General features: G+C 45.4%; 1 pseudogene; it reads left to right on the top strand.

The window, feature by feature from the left end:
• The first annotated feature begins 1206 nt into the window (after positions 1–1206).
• The window catches only part of LOC132486897 (eukaryotic translation initiation factor 2 subunit 3-like), a 34000-nt pseudogene continuing 22672 nt past the window's right edge, over positions 1207–12534 (top strand).

Below are 12534 nucleotides of genomic sequence, written 5' to 3' on the forward strand. Positions count from 1 at the left end.
TGGCCCTCAGAGAGCAGACAGTCAGCAGAGTGGGAGGGTGGTGAGGATTCTCTTACATGTGGCTGCTTGGGGTGGGGCCTGGAATAGAAAGCAGCTAACTCCTGGGACAAGCCTTCAACTTGGTACAGAGCCTTGACCATCCTGGCTCTAAGAAGTATGGCATTAACTATTTGGAGAATAACATAGAATGTAGCATTTTGTCGCTTCACTAAGGCCTTACTTTATATCAATAATAATACAAGTACATAACCAATCCATTAAGGTCTTATTTCTTTTCAGTCACTGAGGCAAGGGCTTTATGTATATCATTTCATTTAATCCTCACATCAAGCCATGAATAGGTATTATTATCCTTCTGAGGAGAGAGGCATTAAATAACTTGGCCAAGGTCACAGCTAGTGAGTTACAGAGCCAGGATTCAACTTAAGAATGCGTGGCTCCAAGATCTCCTGATTCTCTGAGCATCAGAGACCTGGCTCAATTCCTGGTTCTTCCATGAACCAACTGTGTGCCCTTAGCAAGTCGGTTAACTTTTCTGGGCCTCATTTTCCACATCTGTGAAATGGGTAGGTTGAGCTAGATGATGTGTTAGGCCCCCTCTGTCTCTGACATCTAGACTTTGAATCCCTTGAGGGATATCACTTATGTATCCCCAGCACCTAGCAGAGGGCCTGGCCCAGAGTGGGTCTAGGTCAACATCTGTTGAGCTAAATCTATCCTGATGGGGCCCCAGCTCTTAGCTCCACAAGTAGTTGCCATTTCCAAATCTCTGCATTTCGTAGCCTCCCCCATCCAAAGATACCATAATTTATCCATTTTGATTGTTTTCCATTTTTCCTATTTAAAAAAAACGTGGGCTTCCCTGGTGGCGCAATGGTTGGGAGTCCGCCTGCTAATGCAAGGGACACGGGTTCGTGCCCCGGTCCGGGAGGATCCCATGTGCCGCGGAGCGGCTGGGCCCGTGAGCCATGGCTGCCGAGCCTGCGTGTCCGGAGCCTGTGCTTCGCAACAGGAGGGGCCACAGCAGTGAGAGGCCCGCGTACCGCAAAAAAAAAAAAAAAAAAGAAAAAAAACGTTACTGGCCCAAGGAGGTGGGGTCCGCCGTCGTCGCAAAGTGGAACCCTGCCACGCAGTCGGCCTGCCACGCAGTCGTTCTGCCGGCAGGCACTGTACAAATCCATGGGGAGAAAAGTCCAAGCAGTGAGGCCTCCGCTGCACCGGCCATCCTCTTCTCCCAGGCCTGGGCCCTAGTTGGCCCTCCAGCCTCCGCTGCCCCGCCCTGCACAAGGGGGCTTGCGAATGGTCAGGCAGCCACCCTGACGCCTTCCTTCCTCTCCGGGCAAGATGGCGGGGTGCGAGGCTGGTGTGACTTGAGGGCAGCCGCACCTTTCTCGGCAAGATCTCAACACTTTGGATGTTACCAAGTTGACGCCACTTTCACATGAAGTCATCAGCAGACAGGCCACAATTAATATAGGTACAATTGGTCACGTAGCTCATGGGCAATCTACGGTTGTAAAAGCTATTTCTGGAGTTCACACTGTCAGGTTCAAAAATGAACTAGAGGGCTTCCCTGGTGGCGCAGTGGTTGAGAGTCCGCCTGCCGATGCAAGGGACACGGGTTCGTGCCCTGGTCCGGGAAGATCCCACATGCTGCGGAGCGGCTGGGCCCCTGAGCCATGGCCGCTGAGCCTGCGCGGCTGGAGCCTGTGCTCTGCAACGGGAGAGGCCCCAGCAGTGAGAAGCCTGCGTACCGCAAAAAAAAAAAAAAAAAAGAACTAGAAAGAAACATTACAATCAAACTTGGCTATGCTAATGCTAAGATTTATAAACTTGACGACCCAAGTTGTCCTTGGCCAGAATGTTATAGATCCTGTGGAAGTAGTACACCTGATGAGTTTCCTACAGATATTCCAGGGACCAAAGGAAACTTCAAATTAGTCAGACTTGTTTCCTTTGTTGGCTGTCCTGGCCACGATATTTTGATGGCTATTATGCTGGACAGTGCCGCAGTGATGGATGCAGCTCTTCTGTTGATAGCTGGTAACGAGTCTTGTCCTCAGCCTCAGACTTTCGAACACCTGGCTGCTACAGAAATCATGAAACTGAAGCATATTTTGATTATACAAAATAAAATTGATTTGGTAAAAGAAAGCCAGGCTAGGACTTCCCTGGTGGCGCAGTGGTTGAGAGTCCGCCTGCCGATGCAGGGGATGCGGGTTCGTGCCCCGGTCCGGGAAGATCCCACATGCCGCGGAGCGGCTGGGCCGGTGAGCCATGGCCGCTGAGCCTGCGCGTCCGGAGCCTGTGATCCGCAACGGGAGGGCCCACAACAGTGAGAGGCCTGCGTACCACAAAAACAAAAAACAAAAAAACTATGCTGTATTAAATGCTTTAAAAATGAAATTAATTAAATAATAGACTTAAAAAAAAACCAACAAAAGAAAGCCAGGCTAAAGAACAGTATGAACAGATCCTTGCATTTGTATAAGGTACAGTAGCAGAAGGAGCTCCTATTATTCCAATTTCTGCTCAGCTAAAATACAATATTGAAGTTGTCTGTGAGTACCTAGTAAAGAAAATTCCAGTACCCCCAAGAGACTTTACTTCAGAACCCCGACTTATTGTTGTTAGATCCTTTGATGTCAACAAACCTAGCTGTGAAGTTGATGACCTTAAGTGGGGTGTAGCTGGTGGTAGTATTCTAAAAGGAGTATTAAAGGTGGGCCAGGAGATAGAAGTCACACCTGGTATTGTTTCCAAAGATAGTGAAGGAAAGCTCATGTGTAAACCCATCTTTTCCAAAATTGTATTGCTTTTCGCAGAGCATTAATGATCTTCAGTATGCTGCTCCAGGAGGTCTTATTGGAGTGGGAACAGAACTGACCCCACTTTGTGCCGGGCTGACAGAATGGTGGGGCAGGTACTTGGTGCAGTTGGAGCTTTACCTGAGATCTTCACAGAATTGGAAATTTCCTATTTCCTGCTTAGACGGCTTCTAGGTGCACGCACTGAAGGAGACAAGAAAGCAGCAAAAGTGCAAAAGCTGCCTAAGAATGAAGTGCTTATTGGTGAACATAGGATCCCTGTCGACAGGAGGAAGAGTTAGTGCAGTCAAGGCTGATTTGGGCAAAATCGTTTTGACTAATCCTGTGTGCACAGAAGTAGGAGAAAAAATTGCCCTTAGCTGAAGAGTTGAGAAACACTGGCGTTTAATTGGTTGGGGTCAAATAAGAAGAGGAGTGACGGGTTTCCCTGGTGGCGCAGTGGTTGAGAGTCCGCCTGCCAATTCAGGGGACGAGGGTTCGTGCCCCGGTCCGGGAAGATCCCACATGCCACGGAGCGGCTGGGCCCGTGAGCCATGGCCGCTGAGCCTGTGCGTCCGGAGCCTGTGCTCCGCGACGGGAGAGGCCACAGCAGTGAGAGGCCCGCGTACCGAAAAAAAAAAAAAAAAAAAGAGGAGTGACAATCAAGCCAACAGTAGATGATAACTGAAGAATTAAATAACAGATTTGGATGAAGTCAGAATTTCTCTTAACCTAGGGGTATATTTTCAAAGCAATAGTGAGGAATTAATTTCACAGTTCATTACCTTAGGAGTAGCTGTAAGGTTATTCTCATTTTTTAGTGATGAAATGTTAACCTCTAAAATAGGGTCTACAATAAATGTAAAAATTGGCATAATGTTGGATTGAATCTACATTTTACTAGAAACTAATCATTCCCAAATAATGTCTAATTTATACATCAGTGCAGGTTTGAAAGGAAACTGCTACAACCAGCCTTTGCTGTAGCACACATACCACTGAATCTGTTTGAAATAAAATTTTTCTTCTTAAGAAAAAAAATGTTCCTGTATGTCTCTCTCTTTTTACTTTCCTGCATGTCTCTTAATGGACTAAAGTATCACTTAGTGTATATCCAGATGTGGAGTTTTTGGGTCATGGGGTGTACACAAATCCCTCTCAAAAGTTGTTGTAGGAATTTACATTCCCACCATGTGTAAGAGCTACCCTTTCCCCATATCCTTCCAAAACTGAAGTTGGTCAGATTTTTAAAATTTTGTCAGTTGGCTGAGTGTGAAGTGGCATAAATATATTTTAACTTTTCATAGTGGAAATTTTCAGGTATTTACACAATAGTAGAAAGAATAGTATAATGAACTTCTACTGTACCTATCATTCACCTTCAACAATTAATAACTCCTTATCAATTTTGTTCCCTTTATATTCTACCACCCATTGTTTTTAACTGAATCCCAAATATCATACCATTTCATCTGTAAATATTTCAGCAACATCTCTAAAAGATAAGACCTCCCCTTTTCAAACACAACCACAATACATCATCAAACAGCACCAAATGTCAACAATTCCTTAATATTATCAAATATTCGAGTCAATGTTCACATTTCTCCAATTATACTATTTTTTTATATTTGTTTGAATTGGGATTCAAACAAGTCCATACATTTTTTTTTTTTTTTTTTTTTTTTTTTTGGCCACACTGTGTGGCATGTGGGATCTTAGTTTCCCGACCAGGGATGGAACCCACACCCCCTGCGGTGGAAGTGCAGAGTCTTAACCACTGTACCACCGGGGAAGTCCCAAGGTCCATACATTGTGTTTGGTTAATATTTGCTAAGTTTCTTTTAATGTATACGTTAAATCTCTCTCTCTCTTTTTTAGTATCTTGACATTTATTTGTTAAAGAAATCAGATTGATTTTCCTGTTACACTTCTTCCTAGTTTAGCTTTTGCTAAATGCATCCCTGGGGTGTCATTTCATGTGTTCTGCAGTCCCTGTATTTCCTGTAAGCTGGTAGTCCGGTCAAGAACAGGGGTTAACAAACTATAGACCATGGGTCAAATCTAGCCCCTACTCTTTTTTGTAAACAGAGTTTTGTTGGAACACAGCCATGCCCATTTGTTTACTTATTGTCTATGCCTGGTATTTGTACTATTCAACAGCAGAGCTGAATAGTTGCAACAGAGATTAGAGCTATATAGCCTGTAAAGTTTAAAATATTTGTTACCTGGCCCTTTAGAGAGAAAGTTTGTCAACCCCTGCGTCTAAAGTCTTGATTAGACTCCTGCTTGATTTTGGAGGCATGATTTCTTCATAGGAGGTGGTATTGATTCCATCAAAAGGCCCATCATGTCACGTTGTTTCTGTTTTTGTAATATTTTCAGTTAGATCAACTAATTCATAACAAGTGATGATATCCCAAGTCAATCCTTCTTCATTCCTTTTTCATTTTATTTGTTGGAATGCTTATGTAAAGAGCAGCTTCCTCTCCTTTACTATTTGGTCGCCTGAGGCACAGTTCTTACAGGAAAGACAGAACAAGTGCTTAATTGTTTCCCTTTATTTACTAGTTTTCAAAATAATGAATTGATTTCTTAATATCTTCTGAAGATGATCACTGAGGTTTTTTGTTTATTTTTAATATATCATTGTAGACTCGTGGATTAAAATATATTTTATTTATTTATTTATTTATTTATTTATTTATTTTTGCGGTACGCGGGCCTCTCACTGTTGTGGCCTCTCCCGTCGCGGAGCACAGGCTCCAGACACACAGGCTCAGCAGTCATGGCTCACGGGCCTAGCCGCTCCGCAGCATGTGGGAGGGACACGAACCCATGTCCCCTGCATCGGCAGGCGGACTCTCAACCACTGCGCCACCAGGGAAGCCCTAAAATATATTTGATGTTTTTCAGCTAATTGCAGTTATTTTCTTTACTGATGCTCAAATTGTCCTGACTTTGGCCAATGCGAGACTCTTCAGTTGTCTGCTGAGTCTCTTTGCCATAACTAGCTTCCTTGATTTTTGGCATTAAAAGATAGTCTAAGTACATATTGTGCATTTTCTGTCCTAAAGCTGGTATCAGCTATTTATTTGTTTGTTTGTTTATTGAGGAGCCTGGTTCCTTTTAGTGTGAAATAGTATTTAGAGACTACAGTCTGGACAATGAAGTTGCTTTCTAAATTGTTGCTCATTGTTTCTAGACCTGAAAACAGTAGGCAGAGCTAGAGAATATGTGTCTGTTTTCAGGTCAGCTGCATCAAAGATTGACCCTGAAACTTCCATTTTAAACCCAGAATTATAAGATTTTCACTGAACCCCTTTCATCCTTCATATGTTTTCTCTGGAACCAAGTCCTGGTTCTCAGCACCAGCAGCATCAGAACTCATTTGCTTCATCCCACACTACCTAGCCGACAGTCCCAGAATAACAATTCCAATGCTGCCGCTAACAATATGATGACTGAAAACCGGCAGCCCTTTATAAACATCAGAGTGAAAAATTCTGAAAATGAAACAGGAGAGGACCTCAGCAGGAAGGGTCTGTGCTGACCCCATATAACTGTGTGGCAGTTTGCATTACTGCTGGAATTTTTAATACTGTATTCTGTTGGTCAGGATTTTGTTCTTCAGTGTGATCCACTCTTAAAATCATAGTTTTTACCTTTTTAAGTGTCTAGAGAATGGAGAAACAGGAGTTTATAGCAGTGTAGGCTGGTGAGATGATTGTTGGGTTGGTAACCCACGTATGCTGGTAAGCTCCAGGCTTCAGTTCCCTCCCTAATACATGAGGATAAAGAGAGGAAGGAGATATTTGCAGGAGGGGCTTTGGGGCAAGTCAAGTCATCCCTCTGAATCATTTCCTTATCTATTAAAAAAGAGGGGGCAGGGATTGGACTTTACTCTCGCCACAGCAGTTTTCTTTCTGTTCTCCAAACACACCTGCTCAGGGCCTTTGCACTTGTAGTTCCCTGTGTCTGGAACACTCTCTATCCAGCTCTTCCAATGATTGGTTCCTTGTCATTACTCAAGTCTCACCTTCAACATCACCTCCTCAGAGAGAGCCTCTCTGACCCCATAATGTACAATAGCAACAGCCATTACTTGATCGTATCGCCTATTTCCTTTCTTCAGGGGACTGTTACCTATCTGATCTGTTTGCTTGTTTAGGTCTAGCTCCCCACTTTCTAGAATGCAAGCTCAACAGGAGTAAGATCCTTGACTTTCTTGTTCACTGATGTATCCCTAGGCCCTAAAACAGGCCAGGCAGGCACAAAATAGTTGCTGAATAGTGATGCCTATTGAATGAATGAATTCCTGGTAAATGAATAGATGGCTTAGAGAATCTCCAAAGTCCTTTTTAGCTCTAAGTGTGAGTGTAATACAATATACAATACAGTGAGTGTGAACTTACACACAAGCATGACTGTGCCATTTTACAGATGTGGAAACTGAGGCAGTGAGGGACTTGCCAGAGGTTTCACAGAGAAGGCAGTGGTGTGGTCTAGAGCACCTATGGGAAGTCAAAAACAGGGGATTCAGGTTTGGATCCTCACACCATCCTACCCCATCAACCTTCCTTCGAATAGCCAGGCGAACTCAACAAGCCCTTTACCTCTCCCAGCACGGTTTTCCCATCTGAAAGAGAAGGCGTACTGTTAACTCTGATTGAGGGTGACTGTGAAATAATGAAGCTTCCTAAACTGAACAGTACTAAGCATTTTGCAGAATGTTTTGCCCTTTCTTTACTCCCATTTAATTCCTGGAGTTGGGGGCTGGGGAGGGGAAGGAAGCCCAGGACCAGGGCTGTGGAGGAGGGGCAAGCCAGCTGGTTGCCACAGTTTGTTTACTCCCTGGTCTGCCCCTAGCCTAGCAGCTCTCACCTGCTCAGGTAAAGAGGTAGGAGGAGCCTTGCTCAGCCAATGAACTGCTGTCCTTCTCTTAAAGGCACCCAGCAGCTGGCAGGAAAACCAGCCCTGCGATCTGGAGAGCTCCCAGGCAGATGCCAGGAGGCAGCTGTGCAAGCTAGATGTAGCGAAGCCCTCTATGGCCACGCTGACCCCAGGCCTGGTCACTCCACGTCCTGGAGGGTGCTTTCTTCGGGAAGGCCTCCTCCACCTTGCCCAGAGCAGGCTTTCCAGGAGTCTCCCACGCCTAGCTGCCTCTGCAGACACCTGGGGAGGAAAGACAGCGTGGCCTTGGCAGCTGCCAGCCAGGAAGGAGCCCACAGGTGCCAGGGAGAAGCCATTTCCCTATCCAGATCCCCTTCAGCAACGCTGGTGAGTCCTGATGCTCTGGCCTTCTCGAACCTCATCACAGAAGGGTGGGGTGGGAAGATGCCTCTCCTGAGGGGCAGAAACCTTGGGTGCCAGTTCCAGCCCTACTGTGTGACCTTGAGCAAGTCACTCCAGCTCTCCGAACCTCACATGTCCCATCTGGGAAAATGAGGAGCTCACACTTCCACGTCAGCTTGCCCCTTGTATTACTTTCGCCTGTCACACTCCTTGTTTTGAAAGATTTTTGTCTGCCAAGCTGTACCTGTTACATAAGTCGTTAATTGGTTTTTCCTCTTGTATGTTAATTGGGGCCCTATCACAATCAATCAGTGTTTTCTGGTCAGCAGGAACAAACCCTGGCATTACCACTGAGCTGATGTAAGTTTAACCATAGCAAAGAAATGTGGTGTTTTAGTCTGTGAGATCTTATCTAGAAGCAATATTTGATGTTCATTTGACCTCTTGAAATAGGAGAAATAGGGCATGGGAAGTAGTTCCAGAAAATGGGGACCCTAGGTGAGAAGCCCCTAGATCTATCTTGCATGGTGTGTGAGGGTACCAGGCAGAAATACTGACTTCACACCCCAAGCCCAGCTTTGATCTCTACAGTGCTGCCTGCCACGTGGGATGCATTCTTGAAAGTGGGATCCTTTGGCCTGAAAACTTCCTGTGTGGGGTTGGACTCTTCCCAGGTGTCCGCACACTGGGTTCATTCCCCAGCTCTGAGTGAGGCTGGGGAACCCTAGGTTGGGGAACTGAGGTCTCCCTCAGGCCTCTGCTGGTGGGTAGCCCGAGGTGGGGGGTGGGGAAGGTGGAGGAGGTGATGGGAACAAGTTACTGTGAGCGCAGGGCCTGAAAGCCAGGAGTGTACGGTGGACACAGCTTGTGCTGGGAATCAGGAAACGGGGCTAATCTGCATTGACTAGCTCTGTGACCTCAGGCTAGTCTCCCTAACCTCTTTGAACCTCCGTTTTCCCAGCTGTAAAATGGGGATTATAATCTTGGCAATGTTCACCTACCAAGATTATTCTTAGAGCCAAATAATATTGTGTATTTCATGGAAGCTTAAATTTCACAGTCTTTAAAATACATCCAAAATTCAGAGATTAAAAGAACCACAAACATGCATTTTAGAATCGATGCAGTAGAGTAATGGATGTTTTGTAAAATGTGAGCACCATGATAAAGAATTATTTTAGTGATGAGGGAGTGGTGACTACTTGTTGTTTCTTTTCCTTTTTAAAAGTACCGTTTATTGGGATTTTTTGAAACGTAGACTCATAAACAAAAAGCAGGACAGAACAACTCATTGAGTAATGGTATCTTCTAATGACTTCTGAAACTGAAACCCAGGCCTGGAATGTGGCCCTAGTACGTGAGGCAGTATGATAGTGGTTAGAGCGTGCACTTTGGTTTTTTTTTTTTTTTTTTTTTTAATTTTTTTAAATTTATTTATTTTTTATTAGTTTCTGCTTTATAACAAAGTGAATCAGTCATACATATACATCTGTTCCCACATCCCTTCCCTCATGCATCTCCCTCCCTCCCACCCTCCCCATCCCACCCCTCCAGGCGGTCACAAAGCACCGAGCTGATCTCCCTGTGCTCTGCGGCTGCTTCCCACTATCTATCTACCTTACGTTTGGCAGTGTATATATGTCCATGCCTCTCTTTCGCTTTGTCACAGCTTACCCTTCCCCCTCCCCATATCCTCAAGTCCATTCTCAAGTAGGTCTGTGTCTTTATTCCCGTTTTACCCCTAGGTTCTTCATGACATTTTTTTTTAAATTCCATATATATGTGTTAGCATACGGTATTTGTCTTTCTCTTTCTGACTTACTTCACTCTGTATGACAGACTCTAGGTCTATCCACCTCATTACAAATAACTCAGTTTCGTTTCTTTTTATGGCTGAGTAATATTCCATTGTATATATGTGCCACATCTTCTTTATCCATTCATCCGATGATGGCCACTTAGGTTGTTTCCAGCTCCGGGCTATTGTGAATAGAGCTGCAATGAACATTTTGGTACATGTCTCTTTTTGAATTATGGTTTTCTCAGGGTATATGCCTAGTAGTGGGATTGCTGGGTCATATGGTAGTTCTATTTGTAGTTTTTTAAGGAACCTCCATACTGTTCTCCATAGTGGCTGTACCAATTCACATTCCCACCAGCAGTGCAAGAGTGTTCCCTTTTCTCCACACCCTCTCCAGCATTTATTGTTTCTAGATTTCTTGATGATGGCCATTCTGACTGGTGTGAGATGATATCTCATTGTAGTTTTGATTTGCATTTCTCTAATGATTAATGACGTTGAGCATTCTTTCATGTGTTTGTTGGCAGTCTGTATATCTTCTTTGGAGAAATGTCTATTTAGGTGTTCTGCCCATTTTTGGATTGGGTTGTTTGTTTTTTTGCTATTGAGCTGCATGAGCTGTTTATAAATTTTGGAGATTAATCCTTTGTCAGTTGCTTCATTTGCAAATATTTTCTCCCATTCTGAGGGTTGTCTTTTGGTCTTGTTTATGGTTTCCTTTGCTGTGCAAAAGCTTTGAAGTTTCATTAGGTCCCATTTGTTTATCTTTGTTTTTATTTCCATTTCTCTAGGAGGTGGGTCCAAAAGGATCTTGCTGTGATTTATGTCATAGAGTGTTCTACCTATGTTTTCCTCTAAGAGTTTGATAGAGAGCCTGCGTGCCACAACTACTGAGCCTGCAAACCACATGTAGAGAGAAGCCAGTGCGTCGCAACTAAGACTCGATGCAGCCAAAACTAAAAAAAAAAAGATTTGTAGCCTCTCTGAGCCTCAGTGTTCTCATCTGTAAAATGGGAATAATAGAAGGGGCTACTGTGAGGATTAAATGAGGTATTGAGTTTAAAACACCTAGCACAATCATTAGCTCATAATAGGCACCCCATAAATGTAGCTCCTCCAAAGTGCCTCTAAACTTCATGGTGATTGGAGAAAACCTCAAACCCCTCACTGCACCGCAGTCCCTCCACCTCATATTTATTTTTCTGCAAGGTCTGAGGGCTCAGTGCCCTTGGAACTCTAACTTAGACACCCAAGGCCCTCAAACATGCGCACACACAGCCTGCATGCACCCTGGGGAGGATTTTGAGATGCCATGGCTAGTTACCAAGGAAAGATGTTTAGAAGGCTTCCCTGGGGTACAGCTGCAACCTTCTTGTGTTGGTTAGAAGAGACTCCTGCCCAGAGCAGGGGGCTGGCTCACATGACCTCTTGGGGGCCTTCACACTCTTAGAAGTTTTCAACTTGAATTTTGTTAGCTCATGTGTACACACACGCACACTCTCACACACCATCTGCCCAAAGCCTGGACAAGAAGGGCTCCCTTTCCTGGGAAGCTCCTATTCCAGCTCTCACTCCACCTCATCCTCCTGCAGCCTCGCTGGGAGGGGAGACACTGTCACGACCCCTGAACTTCATTCCCTGTGATTGATTTGCTCAGCAGGGAGCTGCAGGAGAGGGGATAACAGGGTGAGGAGGCTCAAATGACCAAATAGAAGGGGCTAGGACCTTGGCTGGGCCCCCAAAGCAAGGAGCAGCAATAGCCCCATGCACTCAGGGGAATTTACTGGTTCCAAGCACTGGCTTCTCCAGCGTCTCCCTGGAGCCTCCTTCTGCCCCAGAAGGCGACAAGGGTGTGAGGGGCCCCAGATGGGGAAACTGACCGCAGTGTCTTGCCCTGAATCAGTTTATCTGGCCCACTTGAATCTCCAAGGGTCAGGAGCCCTCTGGATCTGGGCATCTCTAGTGGAACACATATGTGGGTGCTGAGTCCCTATCCTAAGTTAAATCCCAACTTATCAACAACGATGTCAGCCAGGACTTGTGACATGCCCCATATGCCTTTTTTTTTTTTTTTTTGCGATACGCGGGCCTCTCACTGTTGTGGCCTCTCCCGTTGCGGAGCACAGGCTTCGGAGCCATGGCTCACGGGCCCAGCCGCTCCGCGGCATGTGGGATCCTCCCGGACCGGGGCACAAACCCGTGTCCCCTGCATCGGCAGGTGGACTCTCAACCACTGTGCCACCAGGGAAGCCCGCCATTTTAGAATTTAGAAGAGACTGAGCATAGAAAAGCACAGTGACTTACACCCAAGGTCACCAGTAAGTCTCCCAGCCTGCATTTGAACCCAACATTGCCTAACTCCAAAGTGCACGCTCAAATGCTGTGCGCCGCGCCTCTGCACGGGGCTGTGGAACTGAGGTGTCGGGCCCAGCTGTGTGGCTCTAGGAACTCTGGTCCAAAGGGCTGGGTACAGGGCCTCTGCATGTGGCAGCCTATGGGCAGGTGAAACTAGAATAAGCACAAAGGAAAAGAAAAGATTCAAGTTGATGATCCTCAGCACAGCCTTCCCAACCCTCAAATGGCCTCCACAAACTTCTGCTTTGTTGTAAAAACATCAAAATCTGACCATCA

Source organism: Mesoplodon densirostris, chromosome 3 (assembly GCF_025265405.1).
Source record: "Mesoplodon densirostris isolate mMesDen1 chromosome 3, mMesDen1 primary haplotype, whole genome shotgun sequence".
NCBI classification, from domain to species: Eukaryota; Metazoa; Chordata; class Mammalia; order Artiodactyla; family Ziphiidae; genus Mesoplodon; species Mesoplodon densirostris.